Here is a 25,143-nt window from a genome sequence, read left to right as displayed (position 1 = left end):
TTTGTTTGGGAGTTGGAACACTTAAATATTGAAGCACATCATCCAGAGCGTGTATGGTGTTGTGCAGTATCTCCGCTCCACACGGAGGCAAAACAGAGTAATTTTAACATTATTTTATTTTATTTTATTTTTGTCTTTGTGGATTATGGGATTTAATTTCACGTGCAGATAGAATCAACTGATGCCTGTGGTAAACACTTAGATGTTAATGAATGAGATGCTGATACCGGTTAGCAAACTGAATGGTCCGCCCCTAAAAATCGGTCTGCCTTTTGCATCTGTGCATGCGCCATGTCGGACCACAGTAGCATGTCTGAGACGGAGTCTCTTCACCCAAAGCAATCAAATGGATTAATGGGATTATTAACCATCAGATGAGAAAGGTAAACCCTCATAAATCATTCTAAAGTCAGTTTTAAGCAGAAACGAGGCTGTTTTAAGCAGAAACAAGGCGAAATTCTGTGATGCTTTGAAACATCCGATGCACAGTGAACGCATCAGCTAGCAGCTCATTTAGCCGCGGTGCTCTGATTGCTTCTGCTGCCTTTTATGATGAAATAATGCTGATTTACGTGTAAAAGGTTGTTGTACAAATGCTTCAGAAATCTGTCACTGAGATAGATGATGACTGGTGTGCAGTTTGAAGCAGAAATGAGGTGTTAATCTGTGAACCACATCATCGGAGGGACCGCTTTTTAGGGGGACCGGTTGGTCTGCGACACCGGCTTCCTCAGGCTGAGGTATGCACGCCGGAGCAGAAAAACAGAGGAATTAAAGTATTTTCAAATGTTGTTTTCTAAAATCAGGAGGCTTTATGTGGTCTGGCTGAATCAGACTGAATGAGTCACACAGTCACAATTGGGAGGGACAGACATTAGGCTGGCTAGTCATGTACAAGATCGGTTCAAATGCTGTGTGCATACCCAGACTGTGTATGAAGCTCCCTCGAATGTTTCTCACACATTCGGTGTGCAGCAGCTCCAGAATATAGGTAGTGTGCACAGTACCAAACAGAACAAATAAATAAATAAAGAGAAAAAAGAACACAGCATGAAACCCCACAATGTCGGCAGAATGCAGCAGGAAAATACAGAATGCACCTCCAATGCTGTATGTGCCACCCGAAGTCTGGGTGGAAGGCAAGCAGGTGGACGCATCAGGAGGAGCGCTGTGGTCCTCTCCCCTTATCTCACTCCCTCTGTCCTTTTTTTTATTATGTATTTAACTTAATTTTATTTTTAACTTTATTAATTTCATTTCCTTATTTTATTTATTTTTGTGTTAGTTATTTAAGTATTTAATTATTGTTTTATTTTAGATATGTATCGCATTTGTTATGTAATTATGTATTTATTTATTGTATTATTTTATTCGTTTTCCTCCCTCTCTGTTCTCTTTGTTTTAATTGAACACATTGTGTTCAGTCTGTCAGTGTCAGCCGAGACACGCCCCCTTGTATGGAGCAGCGAAGAGCAAAGCGATCACACATGAATGAGTTCACCCCTTTCCCCTCATTCTATGTATGTGTTTATTTATTCCTCCTCTCTTTCTTTTTAATTGAACACATCTTGCACTTTGACTGTCGCTCAGTCAAATCTCTGTCCCAGCAGCACATCGTGCATACCTGCACGTCCTCTTCCAACTGTATGATCATAATGTCCCACATACATTATATACATATACATACATACATACATACATACACATACATTATGGTCCGATCTACGTACAACATGCTGTACAAATGTTGCAACCACGGTCATGTGGTAGTACGACCTCATCTTCACTGCTGTTTGATTGGGTTTCCAGCATGAGGTGACGCAAATGTGGAGTGCATGTGCTGTGGCCGAATGGTTGTGCCGACTGCTGTACGAGGTGTTCGAGTGCGGCTACGATTTTTTCACAAGTGCCATTCGAATCCTCCTTCATGCACCATTCGGTGTTTCTTTGTTTCAAGGATCTTTTAACCCTCTGGGGCCGACGCCATCGTATATGATGGCTAAGACCAAGCTTTTCTAAATTATAAATAACTTTTTAATGATATGAGATAGAAACTTAACTTTTTTTTTCTGCTGAAAAGTTAACTCTGTGGACATTAGAGCCAGCCATCTTTGTACTCCTCATAGAAGCTGTGTGATGACGTGTGCAATATGAGTGTTCAATCGGAATTGGTTCACCGTCACATGGTTTTCCAAAATCCAATCGTAGGGCAGATTTACCTCACGTGAAAAGCCAAAGATTGTTTTCAGGAGTGATATGTTACTAGTTGGCCAGTTTGAATAGCCCCCTGGGTGCTCCATTGAGTACATACTATTAGTACATACTCAGTGCACCCTGCGCCATTACGCACAGTGATCAGTCAAAGCAGGAGCAGACAGCCTCTGATGACAATCTCATGTGCTCAAACAAAGAGTGTGTAACTATCAGGATTGCTCCACTAGTTTGCATGTGAATGTTACTGGATAACTCTGTCACTGTTTACCATATCAAAATAACAAAACGCATAGACCATTTTGTATATATTGCTCAAAATGTGCATTTGTGTTTATTGTTTGAACCTTTTTGTTGTACAGTCTTTCACACAAGACCTCAAATTACCTTTATAAACTGTCAAAACAGTTGTTTATTATAGTTTGCTGTGTGTTTTGAATAAATGTGTGTGGAAAATTATGTTTCACTTTATTTTTTCCTTGCCTATTTTTGATTGTAAACCTTTATTACACTTATAAAACACAACAAAATATATATATATATATATATTCTGAAAGCACAGGTTGTCATGAAAAAGAGACATAAAACTTGATTGTGGGCTGCATGGAGAGCTGTTAACAGCAATAATAAAACATTTATGCCAGGCGAGTGAACTGTCCAAAAAATGCCATCGGACCCCAGAGGATTAAAGAGGGTTTTGCACATAGCCATAAGCTCCGCCCAATTGGTATGAGAGTGGTCAGACTGACGTGTTGTCAGTACGGACCAAGCGTTAGCAAGGTTCATGCGAAAAACACGAGGTCTGATATCCCCGTACAGACCGAGCAAGCGAGGTTAATAATTCATTTATTATATGGCTATTATACTTATAAACACGCAAACGTAGAGTATTGCCCAAATAAGAAAGCTGCTGATGGTTTTGGGCTTGTAGTCATATCTATTCGCTTCACCTCAGCAGACCACTTGCAGATGGTCTGGTCATCAGATGGTAAGGTTTCAATCTATGTTTTTTCAGATGCTGTTTAGATATTTATGGAGTATGTTTATGTCTGACTTGATTTTTTAAGTGTTTTTTGCATCCTGGTTTGTAACAAAAATACACATTGCAGGATTATCATGGTAACTGGTCCGGATATGTGAAAATATCTGACCATTAATCAGCCAATCAGAGCATGCGTAGCGTTGCAGCCATATAATAAAACATGATATTATGCCTTCTTTCTTTGACTAGCATATTGTCACCTTCCTAAAATAATGGCCTAAGTCATGTTTTGGAAAATATGACTTAGGCCATTATTTTAGTAAGGTGACGATATACAGTTGTATGCAAACGTTTGGGCAACCCTGATGATTTTCATGATTTTCCTTTATAAATCATTGGTTGTTTGGATCAGCAGTTTCAGTTAAATATATCATATAGCAAACAAACACATTTGAGAAGTGAAAAGAAGTTTATAGGATTTACAGAAAGTGTGCAATAATTCTTTAAACAAAATTAGGCAGGTGCATAAATTTGGCACCCTAACAGAAAAAAATACATCAATATTTAGTAGATCCTCCTTTTGCAGAAATAACAGCCTCGCTTCCTATAGCTTCCAATGATAGTCTGGATTCTGGTAGCAAGTGTTTTTCTTGGAATGCTGTTTTTTCAGCTATGCATACCACCCTTTGTTATGTCCAAATAACTCAATTTTAGTTTAATCCGTCTACAGCACCTTATTCCAAAATGAAGCTGGCTTGTCCAAATGTGCTTTAGCATACCTCAAGTGACTCTGTTTGTGGCGTGGATGCAGAAAAGACTTCCTCTGCATTACAGCATCATACAGCATCTCCTTGTGCAAAGTGTTGAACGATGCACAGAGACACTATCTGCAGCAAGATCATGTTGTAGGTCTTTGGAGCAGGTCTGTGGGTTGACTATGACTGTTCTCACCATCCTTCGCTTCAGCTTATGTGAGATTTTTCTTGGCCTGCCACTTCGGGCCTTAACGACTACTGTGCCTGTGGTCTTCCATTTCGTCACAGTGGAAACTGACAGCTGAAATCTCTGACATAGCTTTTTGTATCCTTCCCCTAAACCATGAAGTTGAACAATCTTTGTTTTCAGGTCATTTGAGAGTTGTTTAGAGGCTTCCATGTTGCCACTCATTACAAGAGATGCAAAGAGAGGAAACATTTGCAAATGGCCACCTTAAATTCCCTTTTTCATGATTGGATTCACCTGTGTAAGGAGGACAAGGGTCAATGAGCTCACCAAACCAATTTTGTGTTCCAATAATTAGTGTTAAATGTATTAAAATCAATGAAATGGCAAGGGTGTCCAAATTTATGCACCTGCCCAATTGTGTTTAAATAATTATTGCACACTTTCTGTAAATACTAGAAATGTCATTTCACTTCTCAAATATCAGTGAGCTATATGATATATTTAACTGAACTTTTTGATCCAGACAGCCAATGATTTATGAAGAAAAATCATAAAAAATTATCAGGGGTGCCCAAACTTTTGCATACAACTGTACAGTGCATCTAGAACAGGGGTGCCCAAGTTTGAGATCTACCTTCCTGACACTCTTAATTGTCTCCCTGTTCCAACAAACCTGAATCCAATGAAAGACTCGTTAGCAGGCTTTTAATGAGCCTTTCATTGGATTCAAGTGTGTTGGAAAAGGGAGACAACTAAGAGTGTCAGGAAAGTAGATCTCAAGGACCAAACTTGGGCACCCCTGATCTAGAAAGTATTTGCAAGGTTTCTCTTTTTCCACATTTTGTTATGTTTCAACCTTCTTCCAAAATGGAGTAACTTAACTTTTTTTTTTCCATCAAAATGCACTGCCATTCTATCTGTGGACTCTGTTGGAGCTTTAAAGAAGCTCAAGACTCATTTGTACAGGATTGCTTTCACTTAGTGTTGTGTTGTTGCTGTTTTTAATCTTTGTGTTTTATTTTAATTTTACTGTGAAACACTTTGTGATTGTATCTTGAAAAGTGCTATAAAAATATTTTTTTTTGTTACTTTTACTATGTAAGTAATTCTTTTGGCTTTAACATCAAATTGTTTATTTGTTTTTTTTTTGGGGGGGGGGGGGGGGGGGGGGGGGGGGGGCATCATTTCTGGCCACAAATGATGATGTGCCATGTTTCTTTGCTTCCATGAGGGTGATGCTGAAGATATTTTCCAGTGGAGGGTTTGGAAAGCCCCCGACATGGCGTCTTGTCGCTGTATTATAAACAACATGGGTTAAAAATTTTAATTTAAATTCAATTTCAAAGGCTGCTTGTGAACCTACCCATGTAAGGTATATCTGAACACTGCCTTTTTTTGTGGCTTCTCCCATTTGTAATGTGGTTAGCTACATCACATCCAGAAAGGATTGCCATATTGATTTTCAACAAATTTTATTCCGGATGCCCTTCCTGATGCAACTACTGTTGTACAAGAAGAATGGCCTGTGAACTTCTCCTTCTGAGGTGTTGTTCTGAAACACAAGGTTCGGTCAGATCGGCACACAGAAATGATCACACAGACTGCATTTTGCTAGAATAAAAAGGCGTATATTTATTCCCCACAAAAGCAGTTACATCAAACACAAGTGGTTGCAGCGCATTTTTCTCTTACCGTGACGCCTTTAAGGTGGAGAGCCAACACCTTCAGCAGAGTGCGCCTGTCAACCGGCTGGGCGTTCGTACGTTAACCCGCAGCAGACTCTGTTGAAGCATGGTTCTACTCCCTTTTTTCTAGTGTGTCCGCGAAGGGAGGGTGAGTGGCCAACTCAACCTCCCTGGCGCACATAATTTCTTTAATCAACAGGCATCTGAAAGTTATTTTCTCTCTCTTACAAAGACATAATAAAAGCAGCTCTTCGCTCCCAGTTCCGAATGATCCCAGCATGCTTCACTCCCAGTCGTTAGTGGCTACAAAAAACAAAGTCGTGCTATCAGTGTAATAATAACAAGTACATCCAGCTCTTCGCTCCCAGTTCAGACTGACCCCAGAGTGCTAAAACAAAATTAAATAACAAATACATTCTCAGGGTTACTTTAAGACAGGTGCAAAACAGCACAATAACATTTTTATTATACATTCCACTCTTGGTGTTTTGCACCAGTCAATTTATGTAACCACCAACAGATTCAGGTAAGGCTGGGCTCCAGCCTATTCCAGCAATTATGTCCTGCCATAGCATTTCCCACATTTCTTCCAGTGATTCACAAACAAAATTTTGAGTAATATAGTCGTGATTATACCTGTCCCAAACAATATACTCATACAAAACCCGATGTTGTGGGGTCTAATGTAACATTATATTGGTTTACTCCAAAAGGATCATGAATTAACAGTGTCAATTTCATCGCATTCGTTGAAATATTACCCATTCCACCTCTCGCCTTAAACGTATAACATAGATACATGTAAAAGTGTTACAAAAAGTCATCACACATATTGCTATAATTAATAGTATCAAAGGTGGCACTAAGGTACTCCTGGCAGTGACAGACATCCCTGAAAAGATATCCCACCAATGATGTGCTGATGCTTGCTGTACTAATTTTGCCACATGTTTACCCGGTCACTAGCTATCAATGTAGACACCATGAGACTGGAGATGTTGGACGTATGTGACTCTATTAATTGCTGAATTTCCGTAGATTGTTCCAATGCGCATTTGAAACGCTCCAGGGAAAGACTCCATGGGGAATGCAATACATCCCATTGTACCGAAGTCAGCCGACTCGATACAGAATAATTAGTCAAACGATACGTCCGGTTTCCCCAATGCCATAAGTGCACATTGTTCAGGCAGCCAGTAAACGGAACCGAAGGTACTTGTGAATTATTTTTCATTGTTGCAACACACAGAGCATGTGGGCCAATCTGCCACAACATTTCTCTTGGTGTTTCCCTAGTCCAGTCACAAAGTACAACCTCTGAGTCGGTTAGACATGGATTGGCATATCCCGTTTGCAGCACACAGGCCATACCTTTATCTGTTTTGTCACACATTTTGGTATCAAAAGTCGTATTAGTTTTTGGTTCTAACCACTCTCCATCCATATGCAAGAACCAATAGCCATTAGTCGTTATCACAGGTAACACTTGATATTTACAAACAACCTTTGGTTGTGTCACATTGTACTGGGTCCAATACCCAGTACATACTGTTTCATTACATTGTGTATATTCTGGATGTAGCTTTAACCATAAGGTGTTGCTAATGTTCCAAATCCTTCTCCAATCATGATAGCTCCCCGTTGTAACTATACGCTGAATGCCAATTGCCATTTGAAATTCTTTTGCCACAAATTAGTCCTACCAATGCTGTGGGCATCCACTCTCCAACCTGATGAACTACTTGGGACGAGTATTTCCCAGTGTTTGATAACATTGTTCTGGTTACCTCATTATCTACTGTATTCGACACCCCCAGGACAGTTCCTGTTCCTCCTAATAGAGTGTCATACCACGCCCTTCGACGTCTTCTGCAAATTGGAATTTTTGGAAAGGTAACTTGCCAATATACCTTTGTCTTCACTGTTGCTTGTGGCACAAGTAAAATTGTCCTGTTGACTTGTTTTAGTGAGATTTCTCCAGACGAGCTCCACTCGTGGTTGGACTTCTCTCACTTGATGTCCTTCCGTCATTCCCCAACAACCGGAGACCATGGCACCACCTACAAGGAGGAGTATGACCCAGCAGCCGACACCTCCAATCCCGGGGCTTCCACTGGTTGCCATAGCGACGCCCGCCTCTTGTGGTCCTCGATCGCCCGATCAGCAACTCCCAGCAGGGCATCAATCCGAGCCTAGACAACACAAGTGTAACTACGGGTAGAATGACAACTATTAGTCTTCTCTTACATAACACTTTGATACAGGCACATTTATCCATTTTTCTTCACCCTGATAGAGTATACTAACAGTTGCATCATTCCCTTGAGCTATAATTTCTGCCGCCTTAGGCGGTCCGTTAGGTTGTTTCACCCAAACTTTGGCACCTGCTTGATCTGAGGAACCAAAACCTTGTGTTCCTCGTGTAGTTATTACTACGGGTTTTGGTATCTCCTGTACCAACCCCATTTCACAGGGTTTAATTATTAATTGAGCAATTTTATCCCCTTTATTCAATATCAGGGGTTGTTCTCCAAATAATCGACAAACCACTCCAATCTCACCTTGATAATCTGCATCTATCACTCCGGCCTGAATAGTCAGCCCTTTAAGTGATAGACCACTGCGTGGCAGGACGTGCCCATATGTGCCCTTCGGACACTGTAGGCCTAGCCCTGTTTTTACCACTTGAATTTGATCAGGTACCAATGTGACAGTAGTCAATGTTCTTAAGTCTAGTCCTGCTGAGCCTGGAGTTGCTCTGACAGGTAGTTCCGCTTGTGGATCAATTTTCCACATTTTGATGCTTTCTGTAGTATGCTCTATCATTTCTCCTGAAATCATTCTTATCAAGGGTGTGGATCCCGACCCTAAAGGTCGATTGTTCAGCTGATCCACAGCAGTAGTCAAGTCCTGTTTCCAATGTCGCATAGTGCGATCTTTTGACAGCTTCCGTAGGGTCTCTTTAAGAAGCCCGTTCATTCGCTCTATTAACCCCGCCGCTTGCGGGTAATAGGGAATATGATAAATCCATTCAACATGATGTTCTTGGGCCCACTCTTTCACCTTATTTCCTGTAAAATGAGTACTGGCAAACCATAATACTGCTGTATTATTTTCAAACACTTAAGTGTGGCCATTTGATTTGCAAATTTACATGGATGCACTACCAAGACCCCAGAAAATGTATCTACAGCAGTGCATGCATGTCTACATCCCTTAGACATGGGCAGTGGTCCAATAAAATCTAACTGCCAAATTTGACCAGGACTTTTTCCACGATTTAACTGCCCATGCAAATGTTGAGGAACACCCTTCCGGTGGTGTTGACATTGTTCACACTCAGTGATTGCTGTTTTCACATCATCCAATTTTAGATCAATACCTCGATCTCTGGCCCATTTTAGGGTACCTTGAACCCCCCAATGTCCTGCTTTGACATGAGCCCATCTAGCCAATCCTGGGCTGGATTGTCTTAATTCAATCATTACTTTTACTAATTGATCTGCAGCTTTATTATATAAAGCTTCTGAGTCTTGTCCATTAGTGTGTGCATCTACATGCATCACAGTAATAGGAATTGTTTTAGCCTTTTCCCAAATGTCTTCCCACAATTCTCTTCCCAAACTTCTTTAGAATGTATTTTCCAATTAGTGGCATGCCATGTAGGCATCCAGGTAAGTAGTCCTTGGGTCACTGACCATGAGTCTGTATAAATATGGAGGCCCTGTGGTCCTCCCTGCATGACCACCATATGCACGGCCTTCAACCCCGCCCACTGACTGCTTTTTCCTTCTCCTAATTCTTCCAGAGACTGACCTAATTGTGGGTTAAAAGCTCCTGCTTTCCATCGCCTTTTTCCTGCTTGATATTGACAGGAACCATCAGTAAACCATGCTCGACTTTTCTCATCATCTGACAAATCATCCCACCTTTTTCCTGCTTTAACAGGAGATTCCTCCAATGGTTGAACTTCAAAAGGTTCCTCATCTTCCTCAGGAGCATCAGCTACTTGTTCATGCAGCAATGACACCCCTTTTTCACCTGGTTTTACACGCTCTGACACATACCATTTCCATTTTATCACACTAGCCTCCTGAGCTGTCCCTATTCGGTGAGTGGTGGGATTACTCATCACCCATGAGAGAATAGGTATCTGTGTCCTCATCATTACTTCATGTCCCACCGTTTGTGATTCAGTTTCAATCAACGCCCAATAGCATGCTAAAAGCTGTTTTTCAAAAGGTGTATAACGCATACCTGCGTCCGGGAGTTTTCTCGACCAGAATCCTAAAGGTTTTCGTATCCTGTTTTGTTTTTGCCATAAGCTCCAATTAGCATAATCATTTAGAGCAGACACTTGAAGTTCTACTGGTCCTGATTGCATTTTTCCTAAGGACACAGCCTGCTGTATGGCTTCCTTTGCCATATCAAATGAGCATTGTTGTTCCTCTCCCCATACAAACTCTTCTTTCTTTCTAGTGCATCGATATAAAGGCTGTCCCAAATGTGGAATATGATGTCTCCAAAATCCAAATAAACCAATATATCGTTGTGCGTCTGTCTTACTGTGAGGTACTGGAAAGTTAGCTATTTTCTCTTTAGCTTCCTGTGTGATTTCCCTCTCTCCTTTATTCCAAACTATTCCTAAGAATTTCACTGTTTGAGCTGGTCCCTGAATCTTTGCTGGATTAATTTCCCAGCCAAATGATTTCATATGAGTCACTAATTTCGGTAGATATTCCACTACTTCTGCTTCTGTATCTCCTTGAAGCATAATGTCATCAATGTAATGTGAGATCATCATTCTCATTGGAACCTGGAACTGTTCCAAATGCTCCGCCACCACTCTATGACAAATAGTGGGACTGTGTAAATATCCTTGTGGCAATCTTGTGAATGTATATTGCCGTCCTTCCCACGTAAATGCAAACTGTTCCATCCTATCCTCTGGGATTGGTATGGTAAAGAATGCATTGGCCAAATCTATAACAGCATACCACGTACCACTATGATGTTGCACTCGTTCAATTATACTCACAGCATCAGGTACAGCTGAAGTCAAAGCCGGTGTATGTTTATTTAGACCTCTAAAGTCTACAGTCATTCTCCATGTACCATCCGATTTACGGACTGGCCACAATGGATTATTCCATTTTGTTGTCACTGGTTTCAAAACTCCTGCCTCCAAGTAGTCTTTTATGGTTGCAGTAATTTCTGCTTGTCCTCCAGGAATACGATATTGTTTCTGATTAATCACACATGTAGCCTCTGGAATGGGAAAAGGTTTCATTTTTACTTTTCCCACCAGAATCATTCTTATGTTTGCTATCCCAAATTGAAATTTACCCTGTTCTAAATGCAAAGTCATTCCAGCTAAAATATCCATGCCAATTATCCATTCATTAATTGGAGTCACTATTACAGTGTACACTTTAATTGGCATATTTCCAATTTTAAGCGGTATCGATATATTTTTTCCATACACCAATTGTCCGCCTAATCCAGTTAAGGGAACTATAGGTCCCTTCATTTTCTCTGGATTTCCATGAATCAATGAGGCCTCCGCTCCTGTGTCCACTAAAGCCGAGGTGACTTGAACTGATTTTTTCCAAAATATTTCCAATCACACATGGGGTCTAATATCACTTGTGAACCATTGTTTTAATTCTCGGTGGGCCACAAGAGTTTGACCATCATCCTAATCTTCCTTGCAAGGGTCAAAGCTCCAAGAACACCTTTCTTTATTTTTCCCCTTCTTTTTGTCTTTCTTTCCTTTCCGGACTGCAGCTATTTGCAGCTGATCATCATCAGAGTCCTCCTCCTCCTCCTCCTGTAGGGGAGGGGCACTAGGTTTCACTCCTTTCTTTTCTCCCTGCACAATTTCTTTCAACAATGAGGCCAATTCAAACATATCAGGGCGCATCCCTGACACACAAGTCACTTTCAATCCTTTTTGTTTACATTTTTCAGCCAAGAAGGAAGTTGGTACACCGTCTATTTCTTCGGCTTGAATTTCCAATTGCTTCACTTGTTGTTCTAATCTTGTCACCTTTTGTGATTTAGCACATTCTGATGAGCGGACTGTATCTAAAGTTAAAACCCGCTCTTTCCAGGCTTCTGCACAAATCCACATCATTTCATGAATACCTCCCAACGGAGCTTTCTCTTTAACCTCCACCCGTTTTAACATTTCACATAAAACTGGCGGAGTCGCGGTGGGAATCGCTCCAGTCCACGGCCCAGGGCGTCCCCCACGTCGCCGTAGAAGCTGGCCTATTTCCTTAAAAGTGATCCCATCCCACCCTGGGACCACTTCTTCCTGCTGAGATGCCACCTCCGCATCTCTCTTTCCCAATCTAAAGCAAGACTCCTGCTGAGATGCCACCTCCGCATCTCTCTTTCCCAATCTAAAGCAAGACATTTCTGTGTGTAGTCTGAGCGTAACCATATCCTGCCGACAACGCCAAAAATGTTCTGAAACACAAGGTTCGGTCAGATCGGCACACAGAAATGATCACACAGACTGCATTTTGCTAGAATAAAAAGGCGTATATTTATTCCCCACAAAAGCAGTTACATCAAACACAAGTGGTTGCAGCGCATTTTTCTCTTACCGTGACGCCTTTAAGGTGGAGAGCCAACACCTTCAGCAGAGTGCGCCTGTCAACCGGCTGGGCGTTCGTACGTTAACCCGCAGCAGACTCTGTTGAAGCATGGTTCTACTCCCTTTTTTCTAGTGTGTCCGCGAAGGGAGGGTGAGTGGCCAACTCAACCTCCCTGGCGCACATAATTTCTTTAATCAACAGGCATCTGAAAGTTATTTTCTCTCTCTTACAAAGACATAATAAAAGCAGCTCTTCGCTCCCAGTTCCGAATGATCCCAGCATGCTTCACTCCCAGTCGTTAGTGGCTACAAAAAACAAAGTCGTGCTATCAGTGTAATAATAACAAGTACATCCAGCTCTTCGCTCCCAGTTCAGACTGACCCCAGAGTGCTAAAACAAAATTAAATAACAAATACATTCTCAGGGTTACTTTAAGACAGGTGCAAAACAGCACAATAACATTTTTATTATACAGGTGTACTAGCCATTTTTGCCGTTGGGCTGCTGCAAGGTGTATCTGAATCCTTTGCTGCAAAAAGAAGCTCTGCGCTCAGCTCTATGGTGCAATCGCCTCCTGCTGCCTCGTGATAGCACTGTGCCTGACCACATCTCATTTTAAGACCAACACCCTGATGGGTGCACAGTACAAATACTCTTGTGACTTACACAATGTGGTGTTGGGTGTGACAATGACAAGTGTGTTGTTTGGAAAGTAGTCATGACACTTGTACTGATTTGTCCTTTGTGTCAGATAGAGGCCCTGAAAGTTCTGGTGGGATCACGGTGAAAATTCAGTACACGTTGGCTAACAATGAGGCCAAAGTTCAAGGAGCTGTGTCCCACAGGAGCAAAGTGGAACTGCAGAAACATTAGCATTACAAACACATCAGGTGGTACTAGATTGTAGACCATTGTGTATCTTAAGTAGGTAAGCTGGGAGCTATTTTTCTGTATTTGCAGGTCAAATGATGCGACTGTAGTGCTGCTCACAGCTACGGAGGCAAAACAAATGGCATGCAGAGAATGTTAAGGCCATATGATAGGAATGTTGAAGTGTTGTACTTTGGTTCAGCTGACTTGTTGGTTCTGTGTATCCTTGAGTCTAAATCTGTTGATACACCAGAGATGAACACACAGATTTTAGGGAATTCTACAGGGAAACAGATAATGTCTGTTAGAATCCTGACATAAAGGAGACTGAAGGCTTAGAAATGACTCAAAAACATGTGATGCACCACCGACACACATCTGTTGGATTTTTACCCTGCACGCCGGCAAAGCAGGATATTGCAATTGGTCGTGTGTGTGTGTGTGCGTCTGCCTGTCTGTCTGCCTGCAAACTAGATAACTAAAAAGAACAGCTGAATAAATTTTCACCAAACTTGGTGGGAATATTACTTCAGTAAATATCTTAAGATGATAACTTTTGGAGAGGATTGGACAAAGGTCAAAGTCAACAAAAACATTGTGCTATACAGGGGTTACAGGTTAAATTGGGTGTAGTGACCATTATAGGTATGTGGGTGTGTTTGAATGATGCTCTTCTTTATGATTTGAGTTGCCACATCGGAGTGGAGTGGAGGCAGCAAAGTCAGTGGTTGGGATGTTGCAATCCATGGGGGTGGGGGAGCTTGTGATTGGCAGAGTCAGGTGTTACATGAGCCTCCCCTTGGTGTGGGCAGTAGGCTCCTCAGCACTGAAGTGCCTGAGTGCTGAAGTATGTTCAGAACAAAGAAACACGGTTTTGTGCGTCACGATGGAGCGTAAAGTGTGATGCTCTATCACGATGCAAGTAATTGTCCCTCTCTAAATCTCCTTCAGTAACTGCTCACTTGACACTAAGTCATTCCAGCAGCACTATTCTCCAGAGAGACCTTGTACCAAAGACAGACAGTCCTTATCTGTAATCAGCCTCAAGCTGCATTAAAATGTTGAAGACAGAACATTTGTCCCAGTTGTTATAGCAGAATATCAACAGTCATCGACACCAGCTGTTAGTATGTTATGATGGGAGACATGGTAACTTTGCAGTGCCAATTAGATGGACAACAATTTACAGAATCAAATGTTGCACCAAATGTTGATGTCTGTTAAGTGAGTAGAGAAGCTTGAATCTTCAACTGGACTGGGTTGCTTGACGGGAGGACGTTTTGCTTCAAATCGCAGAAGCTTACTCAGCTAAAATTCTTGCTCTGCTAGTCTGACTTCTGTCTTGACCCTTGTAGAGAAGAACAAACAGAAGCCACAAAAGCTGGAGTTTTAAACCTAACCAAACCCCTCGGTAGGAGAGGTTTGGTTAGGTTTAGGGGATTCCAAAGTAGGTGGCTTCTGTTTGTTCTTCTCTACAAGGGCCAAGACAGAAGTCAGACTAGCAGAGCAAGAATTTTAGCTGAGGAAGCGTCTGCGATTTGAAGCGAAACGTCCTCCCGTCAAGCAACCCAGTCCAGTCGAAGATTCAAGCTTCTCTACTATGGAAACCACCTGGACAACTGAGAGCCTTCACAGAAACGTCTGTTAAGTGAGTAGCTCCAAAAAGAATGAGCTGGGCTGTAGATATGTAGCTCTGGGTTCGAGTCCCCATCACACTGCCTATCTGTGTACTTGGAAAAGACTCTTCATCTGCATTGTCCCAGTCCACCCAGTTGTAAATACATACTGGCCTTAGCTGTGGATGTGACCTGCATCAGACTAGCATCCCAACCTGGGAGACATGTAGACTCTCATCCGCTTCATGCTACAAAATCCAGGGATAAACTCATGCATGATGGTGCTCACAGCTAATACGAGGTCTATTAGAAAAGTATCCGACCTTATAATTTTTTTCAAAAGCCATATGGATTTGAATCACGTGTGATTGCGTCAGACAAGCTTGAACCCTCGTGCACATGCGTGAGTTTTTCCACGCCTGTCGGTTGCGTCATTCGCCTGTGAGCAGGCTTTGAGTGAGGAGTGGTCCACCCCCTCGGCGGATTTTCATTGTCAGGAAATGTCTGAATGATTTGGGCTTTTTTTCCATCAGAATTTTTTCAGAAACTGTTAGAGACTGGCAGCTGGAAACCATTAGAAAAATTTATCTGGCTTTCGGTGAAAAGTTTACGGGCTTCACAGAGAATAAGGACTGTTATTACAGCTTTAAGGACGGCTTTAAGGACGCTTGGCGCGCCGCGCTCTGTGCCGCCATCGAGAGCCACAAACCACCGGATCATTTCTAAACGGATGGCTCTGTGGAGCTGGACCATCGTGTGCACTTTCTCTGGTTATCACAAGAGCTGGACATCAACCATTTTCCGGCAGATTTCACTTTTAACAAGAGATTTTGTCATGGAAAGCCGAGCGGACGCTTCGCGCGTCACGACCGATTTGCTGATGGAGCGAGACAAAGGAACACCTCCGTTTTGGTCTCACAGGACGGCTTTGAGATGGCGTTCAGACAGCTGTCGGTGGTTTTTCCATCGAGTGATTATCCGAAAAATTGTGGATGTGCCTGGACATGCCAGAACATGTCCCGTGAGGCTTCATCACGGCATTGCTGTACGCCATGTGGCACCGCCACGACGCGCGAAGCCTCCGCTCCTCTTTCCATGACAAAAACTCCTGTAACAGTGGAATGTGCCGTTCATTTCCAAACTGGATGCTGTGTTTTATCTGGGATGTCGTCTGACTAGCACCGGAATTGTGAAAAGACGTGGACATCAGCACTTTTTCGGCACATTGAGACAGACGTGCGGAGGAATTCCGCACGTTGTGGCAGTGCCGCATGGCGCAAAGCAACGCCATGATGAAGCCTCACAGGACATGTTCTGGCATGTCCAGGCACACAGTCTCACAGGACGGCTTTGAGATGGCGTTCAGACAGCTGTCGGTGGTTTTTCCATCGACTGATTATCCGCAAAATTGTGGATGTGCCTGGACATGCCAGAACATGTCCCATGAGGCTTCATCACGGCGTTGCTTTGCGCCATGTGGCACCACCACGATGCACGGAATTCCTCCGCACGTCTGTCTCAATGTGCCGAAAAAGTGCTGATGTCCACGTCTTTTCACAATTCCGGTGTTAGTCAGACGACGTCCCGGATAAAACACAGCGTCCAGTTTGGAAATGAATGGCACATTCCACTGTTACAGGAGTTTTTGTCATGGAAAGAGGAGCGGAGGCTTCGCGCGTCGCGGCGGTGCCGCATGGCGCACAGCAATGCCGTGATGAAGCCTCACGGGACATGTTCTGGCATGTCCAGGCACATCCACAATTTCTCGGATAATCACTCGATGGAAAAAACACCGACAGCTGTCTGAACGCCATCTCAAAGCCGTCCTGTGAGACCAAAACGGAGGTGTTCCTTTGTCTCACTCCATCAGCAAATCGGTCGTGACACCCGAAGCATCCGCTCGGCTTTCCATGACAAAATCTCTTGTTAAAAGTGAAATCTGCCGGAAAATGGTTGATGTCCAGCTCTTGTGATAACCAGAGAAAGTGCACACGATGGTCCAGCTCCACAGAGCCATCCGTTTAGAAATGATCCGGTGGTTTGTGGCTCTCAATGGCGGCATGGAGCGCGGCGCGTCGAGCATCCTTAAAGCCGTCCTTAAAGCTGTAGTAACAGTCCTTATTCTCTGTGAAGTCCGTAAAAGTTTCACCAAAAGCCAGATAAATTTTTCTAATGGTTTCCAGCTGCCAGTCTCTAACAGTTTCTGAAAAAATTCTGATGGAAAAAAAGCCCAAATCATTCCGCCATTTCCTGACAATGAAAATCCGCCGAGGGGGTGGACCACTCCTCACTCAAAGCCTGCTCACAGGCGAATGACGCAACCGACAGGCGTGGAAAAACTCACGCATGTGCACGAGGGTTCAAGCTTGTCTGACGCAATCACACGTGATTCAAATCCATATGGTTTTTGAAAAAAATAATAAGGTCGGATACTTTTCTAATAGACCTCGTATATGACATATTTCTTTGTCTTCTGATATCATTAAAGATAAATCAACAATTGTGTTTGTCCTTGCAGCTGTGGTAAATGAAAAATGTGAAAAGTTGAAACTTTTGATTGCATGTATCATCACATCACAGCCACAGCCAGAGTTTTCCTTCATCCTCTCATTGAAGCTCTGTAGTATCACAGTTAAGGTGCCTTAACATTGCACGCATTTTGGCTCCTCACTTCTGCGCAATTTGTCGTGTCAATGCCACCTGCTGTGTTTCCAGTTGAATGGTGCACTTTGTGCCGCTGGATGTTGCGTATATAAAATAATTATTTCGTAGTGAATTAATCATTTTCTGTCAGAGTTTGGCTGATGAAAACACCTCTAATCGCTTCCGGAATCACAGACGACTGTTTCAGCAGCAGCTTTTTTTTTCTGTCTCTCTCTCTCTCTCTCTCTCTTGTGCTTCATGATGTGGAGAACACATTTGGAATAGTCTAAAAGGTAATTATTTATAATATTTATACTGAAATGGCTTGGTAAAATAGTTGCGTGTTCATGTCTTCTTATGAGTAGCTGTAAAATTTTGTTTATGATATCTCATTATAATCGATCAAGTAAGTTGCGCTGTGATGCGGTGCGCTGACGCAATCACTCGCACTCACATGCAGTGTTTTTTAATTGTTTGTGCAATGCTTATGTGAAGTTCACATAATTCAGAAAGAGATTTTAAACATTTCAAAATTTTCTTTGCGCACTTGCATGAAGTTGCACACAATTTACAACGGTTTGCAATGAGTTTACTCTCCTGCATGGCAGATTGTGTGTAAGTGCACGGATCAAATTTGTTCAGGTGTCAAGGTGCTTTTAGACTATCAATTACAGAGTGTGATTAAATTCCGGGTGAGTCTGCCTCTGCGTACCTGTCTGTATCTTTGGAAGAGACACTTAATGTGCTTCATCTCAATCCACCGAGCTGTAAATTGATACCAGGCCTTGGCTCGGAAGTAACCTTTGGTGGACTGTTTTCCCAGCCAAGATGAATCATGGATCCTCATCCACTTCATGCTATGGTCTCTTGGAATAAGCACACACACTCTCTCTCTCTCTCATTGTGAACTTGGAATATCTGCTTGATCCACATCATTAATCAACACGATTAATGATGTGGATCAAGGATAAATTTAAAGAATTTAAATTTGTGAACTCAGGCAGAAATGCATATGAAGACGCTATCAACTATAATAACCTCAGAACCAATTTAATGATGTTAAACAGTTTAATACAATGAATAAGGGCATAACTATTTCTGTCAGTTTCTTCTTGACCACTTCTTACTCTTGCAAGACCTGGGGGAAATCACAGCAACTTTTCATTCCCTTTCTCATATCTTCCAGGTTCTTGGGCTCACCTATTTTGGAAAGCTTCTTTCACACATGCACTGCAGCTCTTAACTTTTTTGGATTTTACCGGGAGAAGCTGTCTGTGAGAACGCTAATGAGTGAGTGAGAACACTAATGAGTGAGTGAGAACCACATTCAACTATCCACAAATTTCAAGTTTGTAGAAAAACACATTGAGAGTTCTTGCCTTCTATCAATTCAGGCATTTGCCAGATTTTTTATGCTTAACAGTGAGATATTGATGTTAAATATATGCATTAAAAGCAGGGAAAAAATATTTACTGGAAAGGAAGATTTTGATAAATTTGGAGTGGATAGTAGGTTCTGTAACCAACAAATCTTGCAAAGACCTGAATTGCAGTTGGCAGTTCCATTATTTCAAGCAGCTGACCACCCCTGCTTCAGATCTGCTAAATCTTGTAATGAAGTGAATCAGTAAACAATAATGATGCAAATTTTTTTTTTTTAAAACCATGTGATAATGGGATGTGGGAACCTTGTGCATTATGTTAAAAGCACCTTGTGACACAGATGAAATTCAAAAACAATGAATCTCTCTGGAAGAAAGCATATAAAAATCAACAAATAAATGTTGAAATTTTGACTTTTTTTGGAATTGGATCTGTTTTGCATTCTTTTTTGTTTTTATGTTCTTTTTTCAGCATTTGTAATTTGTTTTGCTAAAACTATTTCTTTGTCATTGTTGGAATGGTCGAAGCAATGGATCATCCCTCTATGCCTTGTCTGTTTCGTCCTCAAAGAAAATAAAATGCCAGAGGAAGTTTTTCCCTTTCCACTAATCACCTATTGGAGATGTTCACAAGTCATTTCATGCAAGTCCAAGTCAAATCTCAAGTACAACCCCAATTCCAATGAAGCTGGGACGTTGTGTGAAATGTAACTAAAAACAGAATACAATGATTTGCAAATCCTCTTCAACCTATATTCAACTGAATACACCACAAAGACAAGATACGAGGTCTGTTAGAAAAGTATCCGACCTTATTATTTTTTTGAAAAACCATATGGATTTGAATCATGTGTGATTGCGTCAGACAAGCTTGAACCCTCGTGCGCATGCGTGAGTTTTTTCATGCCTGTCGGTTGCTTCATTCGCCTGTGAGCAGGTTTTGAGTGAGGTGTGGTCCACCCCTCTCGTCTATTTTTTATTGCGAATAAATGTCTGAATGATTTGGATCTTTGCTGCATCAATTTTTTTCCAGAAACTGTGAGAGACCTCCAGGTGGACACCGTTCGAAAAATTAATATGGCTTTCAGGGACGATTTTATGGGGATTAAACAGATTACGGGGTGTTATTGCCCCTTTAAGGACGGCCCACAACTGCTGAGAGCACAGCGTGCTCCCAACGCCGATGGACAGGCTGACACCCCGCACAAACAACCAGATCATTTCCAACGTGAAAGCTTTGTTGATCCGGGACCTCGTCTGACTTTCACAAAAAGGCAGAAGATGTGGACATCAGCACTTTTTCCGGCACATTCCACCATTACAGGAGTTTTTTTTTCATGGAAAAAGAAGCTGAGGGACGCGCCGTCATTACACGGGACAAAACCACCTCGGTGTTTGTCTCACAGGACGGCTTAAAGATGGATTTCAGACGGATTCTCGTTGCTTTCCAGTCGTTTGAATATCTGATTGTGATTGTGCATGAGCTGAACATGCCAGAACATGTCCTGTGAGGCTACATCACAACTTTTTTTTTTCGCCATGCAGCTCCGCCGCGACGCGCGGAATTCCTCCGCCTTTGTTCCTCTTTCCATGACAAAAACTCCTGTAACAGTGAAATGTGCCGTTCATTTCTAAACTGGACGCTGTCTTGATCCGGTATGTCCTCTGATTAGCACAGGAATTGTGAAAAGACGTGGACATCAGCACTTTTTCCGGCACATTAAGACAGACGTGCGGAGGAGTTCGGCGCGTCGTGGTGCAGCAGCTCGGCACAAAGAAATGCTGTGATGAAGCCTCACGGGACATGTTGGGGCTTGTCCAGCTCAAGCTCAATTTCTTGGATATTCACACGACAGAAAAGCAACCAGAATCCGTCTGAAAGCCGTCCTGAGAGACCAACACCGAGGTGGTTTTGTGCCGCGTCAAGAGCAGCACGGTGGCGCATCCCTCGGCTTCTTTTTCCATGAAAAAAACCTCCTGTAACGGTGGAATGTGCCAGAAAAAGTGCTGATGTCCACATCTTCTACCTTTTTGTGAAAGTCAGACGAGGTCCCGGATCAACAAAGCTTTCACGTTGGAAATGATCTGGTTGTTTGTGTGGGGTGTCAGCCTGTCCATCGGCGCTGGGAGCGTCCTGCGCTCTCAGCAGTTGTGGGCCGTCCTTAAAGGGGCAGTAACACCCCGTAATCTGTTTAATCCCCATAAAATCGTCCCTGAAAGCCATATTAATTTTTCGAACGGTGTCCACCTGGAGGTCTCTCACAGTTTCTGGAAAAAAATTGATGCAGCAAAGATCCAAATCGTTCAGACATTTATTCGCAATAAAAAATAGACGAGAGGGGTAGACCACACCTCACTCAAAGCCTGCTCACAGGCGAATGAAGCAACCGACAGGCATGAAAAAATTCACGCATGCGCACGAGGGTTCAAGCTTGGCTGACGCAATCACATGTGTTTCAAATCCATATGGTTTTTGAAAAAAATAATAAGGTCGGATACTTTTATAACAGACCTCGTATTTAATGTTCAAACTGGTAAACTTTGTTTTTGTGCAAATATTTGCTCATTTTGAAATGGATGCCTGCAACACGTTTCAAAAAAGCTGGGACAGTGGTATGTTTACATCACCTTTCCTTCTAACAACACTCAATAAGCATTTGGGAATTGAGTCCCAAACAGGAAGTGCCAAATTTGGAGTCCACAGTGAAACAGGAAATGTCAAACACTTCCTGGATTGACAGATCAGATCTCATGGAATCTCGTGGGAATGAGAGTGGCTATATGCCCAACCGTTGGGTCAAGAAAGTAAATATGCAAGCATATGTGCCCAACCACAACTGACCAATGAGCGCACTTGTAAGCTCACTTCCGGTTTCAACGTGGGAGGGAAAAAAAGGCGGATATTTTCTCGCCTGCTGCGGGAGGGCTCGCAGCCCGCGGAGGAGCTGTGATCTAAAGCGGTTCTGTTTGGCTCATCACACCCAGGGAACAGTGTCAAACTAACACCATATTTCAGCCAACAAGCAGCATTTTGTTCAAAAACTGTTTCATCGTTATTAACAGGCTTCCGTTGAAAATGCTTATGAAGTTTGTCTGTTTTCATCCATTGTGGTATTTTCGCAGTAATTAAAGACGGTGCCATTAATGTGTCAAACATATGCCGCAATAAAGCCTTAAAAAGTGGTGTAAAAAATGTAGTTTAGATGCACAAAACATGTCAAATACACAATCACGGTTGGGTGAATAAGATAAGATATTATATTTATCTGCCCAACGGTTGTGCATGTAACGTTCAATGTATGACTTATCTGCCCAACGGTTGGGCAAATAAGGTAGGACATTATATTTATTTGCCCAACGGTTGGGCGTATAGCCTTTGCCCGCGGGAATACAGTGGCAAGTTCACACTGAAACAGGAAGTGCCAAATTTTGAGTCCACAGTGAAACAGGAAATGTCAAATGTTGAACACTTTTTAACTGATATTAACCACTTTTGATTATGTTGTTTTTGAGCTGGTATGTTCTTACTGCGCTGGTATGCTTATCTTCTGTAATTTTTTTGTGTAACTTTTTGTTTGTTTCAATAAAAAAGAAAGAAAAAGACAACACAGGAGATCTCATGCGAATAGAGGAGATCTCACGGGAATTTAATGGAACAGTCAGCACTGAATCAGGAAATGTCAAATGTTAGATGCTTCCTGTAGTGACAATACAGATGATCTTGCATGGATTCAGTGGGCGTTCTACAATGATGACGGGAAAACGAACCTGAGGGGCAGTGCGAATCTCACATTCTGAGGTCAGTAGGTGACTATTTAGTGTGTAAATTACATGTAAAAAATATTTGAATCTTTGGAAGAAGTACATTTCTCTAACCTGAATAATCACAAGTGATAAGTCTTGCATTATGTATTGAAGAAAGGCTGTCATCATCCACACAGCTGAGGTTGTCAATTTTGTGTTATTTTCTAATGAAATCAAAAGCATAAAAAAAAAAATCTAAAACTATGTTGAAAACTGTTTATAAATAAAGTTAGTTGTGATTGTCAATGAATTCAAGATAGGCTGTTGCCACTTATACAGTTGTTCAAAATAATGTCAAATAGCGTCATGTTATCTGTGGCAACACGGCCACATTAAATGGTAAGACCTTTATCATTAATGATGTGCCATCTGATGGCAATTGTTTATTCCACTGGCAATTGTTTATTCCATTCCATTGGTATCTTTATGGTCCAGTGAAGTCATGTTGCATCATGATCTTTTGCCAACAAGGCAAACCTATGTAAGGCAAATGGTTCAGAAGAATGGATGTGCTGCAACCCCTGAAATAAAATCAGCTGTTGCTACTCTCAGTTGTAACATTAATGTGTGGTTGGCACAGGATCTCAACAACAGTGCCACTCTGCAGTCATTCCAAGCAGAGACTGTAAGGTCACAGGAAATAGACCTTCTCTTGATGAACAATCACTTCAGGCTCTTGGTTCCTGTGGCTGAGTCTCAACAACAGATTTCTGCAATCATTCGCCCATCCTATGTTGGTGTAGTGGCTCGCACTTCCTATGGCAACACCTCAAATACTTCTCCACCCACACACCCTAAAGATCAATCTATACCAAAGAGCAAAAAAATCTGCAAGGATCCTACTTCAGTTTCCAACTGTCATACTGACCACTCTTCCGAAATTGATGACACATGTCCACTATCATCTGACGTGACCAAATTCAACCCACAAGACCATACGTATGCCACTTTCAATAGTCAACCCAACCCACAGAACCATATCTATACAACTTTACATAGTCCATCAGGTAGTACTACAGACACAAACAACAACAGCAACGCCAACAACAACATTAACAACAGTACTATGTTATCTAATCCCATACCGTGTAGTCTCAGCACACAGACAAGGAAAACAAAGACAAAAAACTGTCTAATAGCAAGTTGGCAGCACAGGAAAAAAAAAAAAAAAAACAGATTTCAGAGTTAAAAAGGCTTCAGATGTGACATCAACCAATTCTGTCAAGCCAACCAAGTATGCATTTGAAGAAAAAGAAAAAACTCTGGAAAACATGTGTTTCAAATGTGCAGTTATGTATGTCCCACCCATACCAGATGAGTCCAAAAAAGAAGTGTACAAATGTCGCCAAAGAATACGCAGAAAAATTCAGCTACAATTGAGCAAGCTTAAAAATTCTAACCATGAAAGTTTTCCCAGTTTAGTTTCCACAGAACCATGTCAAACAAGTTTGGATAATAAATTGAAAGAAGCACTTGCTGCCATCAGGTCATTTGAGTTAAAACAAATGCAGTACAATTTCAATTTGTGTAACATTTGTTATGAGTATAGAATATCTTCCAACTCTTATAAAAATGGCATTTGCAGATGATGTACTTCAGATAAATCTCACAACAAATTGTTTTTTATGTTATTATATGGTCCCTGGTCCAGTCACCCCCCCCAACTCTCAGATTTGACAGTGGCAGAACAAAACATAATATCTCGAGTTTCCCATGCATTAATATTCACATACTCAACCATGGAGGTATTGCTTCAAATGGTCACTGTATCAGTTTCCCCGAAGTGGTAAATGAACCTGCTCATACAAGTATTCTTCCAAAAGTACTACAAGATATAAACATCATTAAAGTCAGGAGAAGAGGTCACAATGACAACCACAAAGATTTTAAAGTTGTTGTGTGGGCCGCTGAAGAGGAGGTACTGCTGGCCCACCACCAGAAGGTGCCCTGCCTGAAGTGCGGGCTTCAGGCACGAGAGGGCGCTGCCGCCTCAGGAACAAGCCATGGTGACAGCTGTCACCCATCATCCGTGACAGCTGTCACTAATCATCACATCTGGTATAAAAGCAGGAAGACACCTCCACCAAACTGCCGAGATATCATCTTCATCTGGAGGTAATACTCTCAGCCTTTTGTGATTTATAAATCTGTTATTGTGAGTGTTTGCAGGAGAACCGGTCGTTTTTGCGAGGCTGTGCAAGACGGCGCTCCTTTTCATCTGAGACCGCTGCAACGTGTTGAGTGAGAGGTGGAGGTGGCATTCCCACCATTGTTACTGGGTGTTCACACACCCACCCTTTGACTGTCTTTTGCTTTCTGCCAGCAGTACCAGATCCAACACGCCGGGAAGGTGGCCACCTGGGGACTCCGGGACTTGGCGGCTCCAGTATTCCTCGGGTT

General features: G+C 42.1%; 1 pseudogene; it reads left to right on the top strand.

The window, feature by feature from the left end:
* Positions 1 to 13,301, top strand: part of LOC117509947 — a 40,404-nt pseudogene extending 27,103 nt beyond the window's left edge.
* Positions 13,302 to 25,143: the final 11,842 nt, after the last annotated feature.

The sequence above is a fragment of the Thalassophryne amazonica genome, chromosome 5, assembly GCF_902500255.1.
Source record: "Thalassophryne amazonica chromosome 5, fThaAma1.1, whole genome shotgun sequence".
In the NCBI taxonomy this organism is placed as follows: domain Eukaryota; kingdom Metazoa; phylum Chordata; class Actinopteri; order Batrachoidiformes; family Batrachoididae; genus Thalassophryne; species Thalassophryne amazonica.
This window is presented reverse-complemented; position numbering and strand designations above follow the sequence as displayed.